Below are 6,249 nucleotides of genomic sequence, written 5' to 3' on the forward strand. Positions count from 1 at the left end.
GAAGAGCAATCCGTATTCTGGCTGTTACGCTTCCCTCCCAATTACTGGGATGAAAGTCTGGAAGACCAAGAATCACCCTTTTCCCAACCCTTCAAGCTCTGTGCTGTCATTCAGCAAAACAAACAACAAAAACTTTTACTTGGGGATGTTTTCTTCAACTAACCGGAAGACCAGTGGTGACAGATGCTAATATATGGCTTCCATAGTTTCCTTTTCAGCCACCGGTGCTATAGGTACACTTTTTCCTTTACCCAATGTGAAGAGTTAGCTTGTGTTACATTAATTTAGCTTTATAATTAGAACAGCATGATGTGACCTGCAATAGCCATCTGTCTGTCTTGGACCGTAAACCTCTGGCTGCCAGGACAAGCAGATCACCTGGACAGACGCTCTGGTTTTACCAAAGGGTTGTGCTTATGGAGAAAGTAGCCCTAATGCCCAGAGCATCATTCGGCCCATCCATCAGCTCTCAGCCCATTCCCAGAGAGTCAACGAAATGACTGTCAAAAATCCCACAAAGAAGGAAATCTCATAATCTTGGCAAGAAATCACATTGTATTAATATTTTAATGTTTGCTTTGCTGCTATACGTTTTTCCTATATCCTGAGAAAAAGTTTGAGTTACCACCTCAAAGAGAAGGATATATAGGTATAAAACAAGATATTTAAAGATTCAACACTAAATAATATTAATATGATGACGTTTGGTTTGAATTTTCTTGGGGGGAAAAGTCATGAATAGATAAATGTGATCACAAAATGCCAAGATGAATAGGGGAGGCTACATTTCCCTGAGCTTTGGAACAAGGATAATACAATATTGTTTTTACAGAGCCCCTTTCTTGGAAGAAGAGCTCATAAAACTTTATCATACATATATTTGCTCTGCTAATGTAATCATTTAATCTCCCTCCTGCTTTTGTGAAGGCATCTTTACTACCATGTGGCAGGAACCCCAGACTAATTGTGTTTACAGAGAATGTCAAGCCATCGTCTGGAAAGGCCTGATTTTCTGAGGGAATTTAACAGTGAAAAACACCACGTGATTTTTTCTTTATCAAAAAACATTCTCAGGGTTTAATAAAATCGTAACCAGTGTCCCTATGAAGCAATGAGCGTGTTGTGTTGATTAACCTTATCTGTAGCCTTCCTCATTCATTCTCTCGGTTACACAGGCTGCCGTGGGAGAGTAAATACTGCCCCAGACTTTACCTTTTCACCTCTTCCTAATCTTCCTTAAGGGGCTCCTAGCAACTGTCCTGCCCCCAAGAACCCAGGTAAAAAGTGGAGGGGTATGAACTCAGACAAAGCAGTCAGTGTTTTGACCAATATCAACCAAAAAGAGGGAAGCTGGGAAGCCTCATTCTGGGATCCTCCTCAAAGTAATAAAGGGGACTCTTGAGAGTACTGGACACACCCTACCAGGGATGACACAACATCAAGGAAAAGTGTGACATCCCCCACATGCCCTTGGTTCTTCTATTTTGCCCAAAGAAATGAGAAACCAAGCACCCACGTCTTCAGGCAGAGTACTAGGCTTGTAAAGGGGGAAGAGGCACAAGGGTAAGACACCTTGCAGGTGCAGGGCATGGACTTCTGGCCCTGTCTGGACATTCACATGCAGAGACCTGCTTTGGGGTGCACACTCCTGACCCCAGTTGACTTTCTCACACAAGATGCTTCTCAGTCAGTATTGAAACTTTATCTTTTTAACGGTTAATGAAAAGAGAGAAAGAATACAATTAGTAGCAGTTTAGGGTCCAAGAGAGCATTTCCAAAGCCAATGCTCAAATGTCTCCAGTGATTATTGTCTAGTTCTCTCTCCTGATAGAACTGGTTATAGCTCTTGATCTGATTGGAATTCCATATCCACGTCTTTCCCCCTCTCCTCTTGATGGAATCCTGAAGGACTCAGTGTGTGGTTACTTGAAGGAATGAACAGATGAATGAATGAATAAACAATTTTTCACATGCATTATATCATTCCATCCTCTGAACAACCTGGTGAGATATGAAAGTCAGGTATTTCTCTTCTTTTTAACAGATGTGCAAACTGAGATGCAAAGAGACCTGATGATGTTCCAAGGTCACACGGAAAATAAGTAACACCGATTTAGAACTCACAATGCTCTTTCTACCCTCGAAGGAAAGATGAGAAGCAAGGTAAGTGGCTAATCCACAAACTATGTCTTTACTGTGTATGGTTTTAGTCTTAGTTAGCAAGTAGTTCACCCTCCTCCCTCAGCTTGGATGGCCTCCTCCCCTGCCCACTCTGCTGGTCCAACACATTCCCAGGGCTCCCGGGATTTTATAGCCCAACAGAACCATTGTTTCTTCCATGGTACCTTCCTGAAACCCAGCAGGGGAAGTTGGCCTCTTCCCCTGCCCCCTCTCCCTTAATGCTGTGTATGCTTTCTCTGTCCTGCCTCATCTCCTCAACTGGACGGTCAGCTCCATTCCTGGGTCCTCTGCAGTATTCATGGTCCCAGCCTTGTCTCTATGGTCATTTCTACCACTGCTCAGAAAAGCCTAGCTGGAGGAGATATTTGTATCAATTATTTTGGAGCAAAAACAAGACCACCCCAAGGGATGCTTCTCTTCCTATGATAAATGGAGGAATCAGGAATCAGGTGATGTGGGACAATGATTGGAGTGTATGTAATCCACTTTGGGTCTTAACTATTTCTGGACACTGTGTTGTTATCTCGTTGGCTGGCTCTTTCCTCCTTCATCCCTCCAGGCACAGGATAACTATAGAGCAATGGGATTGATTTTTTTTTTCATTCATTTAAATGAAAAGACTTTCCTTCAAAGTACTTTCTTATTCTAATGACATCCTCATTATTCAAAATGTATTGATATCTCTTCTGGCATTTCTTTCATTGCTGCAGAATATTCTTTTGTATAATTCTCAATGGTGGCAATTTTTTATTCCTTAGGGTAAGTTTGGCCATGGCTCTTTGGCCAGATAATAATAACAAAGTAAATGTATGGAGCGTTTTACAGGTTTGGAGAACTATGATATCCTTGATATTGATAGAATTAAGATACCAAAGAAGGTGGTAAGTATTGTTTGGGTGGAAAATTTGACATGGTAACAAAGGAAAGAGACAAGTTTTCTTGGGTAGTTCCAGGATGGCCCAAAAGCAAGTCCAAGCACCAAGTTCTAGACCAGCTTTGAGCAATGGTGTTCTCACTGGTCTACCAAGATGACTGTTTTGAAGGGTGGAATGGATCTGGATGCATTCATTCCAACATGCTAGTTATTAAAAATCACAGCCATTGTGTTAGGGGATTTCAACAAACAGTCACAACGTACCTATGAAGTATTAGGTACCGGAGTCATAAAAACAGGTACAGGGCTCCCATGTCTGGATTTGCAATCTAACTGGGGGCAAATGCAGTACTGTAACAGGGGCAGGAATAGAGGTGTCTAGGGCCAAATGGCACAAAGGAAGAAGTTGTCACATTTTGGGGGTTAATGGGGCAGAGGGGACTGATGAACAGGCATAGGGTATCAGGAAGGACTTCACAAAATTAGCACCAACCCTCACAACCACCCCCAAGACAGGTATCAGTATTCCCATTGTGCAGGTCAGAGAAGTTACAAGGCTGAACAAGCTCACACAGCTAAGAGTAAGAACCAAAGGTATTTTCTCTCTGCTTGGTTCATTGGTAGATGTCCACATAATTGTACTCAAGTACTAAATAATTGTACTTAAGTACTCAAGGGTTTGGGGGAGCTGTAGGCTTTGGTGTAGACATGGCCAAGTCCAAGAACCACAGCATGCACCACCGTTCCACAAAAATGGCACAGAAACGGTATCAAAAAACTCTGGTCACAAAGATATGTATCTCTTAAGAGGCGTAGACTCCAAGTTCCTGAGGAACATGCACTTTGCCAAGAAGCACAACAAGAAGGGCCTAAAGAAGATGCAAGCCAACAACACTAAGGCCATGAGTGCCCATGCCAAGGCTGTCAAAGCCCTCGCCAAGCCTCAGGAGGCCAAGCCCAGGATCTCAAAGGGTGGCAGCCACAAGCTGGGGGACTTGCCTATAGCGCTCACCCCAAACTTGAAACATGCTCATGCCCACATTGCCAAGGGTCTCAGGCTCTGCTGGCCAGAGGCCAAGGCCAAGGCTCAAACCAAGGCCAGCCTGCAGCTGCGGCTGCAGCCCCAGAAGGTGCCCAGTACCCCACAAAGTTTCCAAGTATAGAGGCTCTGTCTGCCAAGGTGAGGACGGAAGGACTGGTGTGACCCCTAGGCTTCTGTCTGCATGGGGCTGATGTCTTCCTGTGCTATTTGTCCAAATAAACCTGTGGCAGGATCTGCCAAAAAAAAAAAAAAAAAAAATACCAGGGTTTGGATCTGGGTCTATCAGAAACCCAACACAATGCTCTTCCCATTACAAAATGCTGCCTTCCTTTTTCTTGAATGATCTGTTTTGGTTTTTGTTTTAAGTTTATAAGAATCCTCTAACTAAAACAAAGCCCCCTAGAACAGTCCCTGGCAAGGCTGAGGGAACTCGGAAGGGACTCTCTCTGTTAGTCCCCGTGAGGCCTGGGGAAACACCTCATTTTCTAGGTTCGTGTCTCCTCACAGAGGAAAAAGGCTGTGGGATGCAGGCTGAATTCGGGAGAGGGGTCACAAACCCAGGTGCATCTGGATGTACCTTAAGTAAGCGAAGAGTAGGGATTTGGGCCTCTGGAAGCCCAAGGAAGGTTGCCTCTCAGTTGTTCCCATGCAGGAATGGGGCCAGAGTGGCCAGAGTGTCCAGTGTTTCAAGAAAATCTCTCAAACTTTATTTTTATCTGAAATCTCCTGATTTTCAAATGTTGACAACAAACAAAGAAACAAAAACACTGTGCAGGCCAAACAAAGTTGTGTCCCTCGTGGGGACCCAGCTGGCCCCCTGTTTGCAACATCTGGGTGACATGACATCTGAAACCTCTTCTAGCTCTAGAATTTGGCAATTCCATGGAGCTCGTGTGTTTCTCTCCATGTGAAGTGGCACATACAATAGGAAGAATAAAACCTAGGTGTCTTCTGTCTTTGAGGTCATGCTGTTGAAGGCTGGGCCTTATCACAGGTGACAGACGTCCTCAAGTGGATGGATTTTTCTTTGTCTTGGCAAAAAGCCCATAGCCAAGCTCTTGGCTCCATTCATGTTTAACATGGCCAGCCCACCTCTTGCTCCCGTCCTTCTGAAGAATACCCTGTCAGCTGATGACCTTTGTCATCCCCCAGTGCCTTCAGGTATGTAAATCGGGAACTTCCCCTTCCAAACTGGGCAGAAAAGATATACTGTCACAAAGCAGACATGTGCGGTAAAGTCTCGGTTGTAGAAGAAGGTGACATTCTGGAAATATTTTGTAAAAAAAAAAAAAAAAAATGTGTAAGTATGAGAAGGGTCATCAGATAATATCAGCTTTTACAGATTGGGGCTGCCCAGAAAGGAGTCTATAAAACACTCTGCACAGAGACTCAAAGGAGTATTGATTTTTTAGGAGCAGAAGGGGTCAAAATTACATCCCTTGCACAACAGCTGCCTCTGCTCCTCCATCCAGACCTTTTAAACAAAGAACAAAGTCAGGAAAAGGCGGAGAGATAGAGCTGGAAAGAGGGACAAAGAGGAAGGCATTGTCTGATCCCTAAAAACCTTCCTCCTCCCCCCCGTTGGCCACAGCACTGAGGCAGGCTGAGTGTCTTTAGGAAAACCAGAGCCTGGTTTCATCTGGTTGCTACAGTTGACAGCCACCTCTAGGGACACGTGCTTTGTGTCTGCAGAAAGGCAGCGGGAAAGGTCACAGCCGGGCGGGCAGAGGACCGATGACACTGGCAGCCAAAGATTTCTCAGGTTGATTTGCCTGCTTCTGCAAGTACATAAGGTACCCAGAAGGCACCAGACATGTTCATACCCTGACAGCATCACGATGAAACTGGCATTGTAGGATCCTGATGGCGTGGCCTTTATGACTGGAATAGGTATGCTTGGAGGTGCCTTTTGATCCAGAAGTACAGGCACATGGAAGGGAGAAAAGGGTCATTCTATTGTGCTTTTCCAAAGGTGATCCAGCACCAGTATTGACTACGGGGGCCTGGGAGAGGTCCCTGGTCTGAGGGGCAGAAGGAGGCTTCTTTAGGAAGGAAGCAGGATTTATAAATCAGAAGAAGACCATTAGCCTCCTGGTTGCAGCCAGGAAGACGTGAGAATGAGGAGTTAAAGAAAACCGGGGTTAGCAACCAG

The 6,249-nt window shown here is 44.7% G+C and overlaps 1 pseudogene; it reads left to right on the top strand.

The window, feature by feature from the left end:
- Positions 1-3,763: 3,763 nt before the first annotated feature.
- Positions 3,764-4,259, top strand: LOC116643685 (annotated as a pseudogene).
- The last annotated feature ends 1,990 nt before the right edge of the window (positions 4,260-6,249 follow it).

Source organism: Phoca vitulina, unplaced genomic scaffold (assembly GCF_004348235.1).
Source record: "Phoca vitulina isolate PV1807 unplaced genomic scaffold, GSC_HSeal_1.0 scaffold27, whole genome shotgun sequence".
Lineage (NCBI taxonomy): Eukaryota > Metazoa > Chordata > Mammalia > Carnivora > Phocidae > Phoca > Phoca vitulina.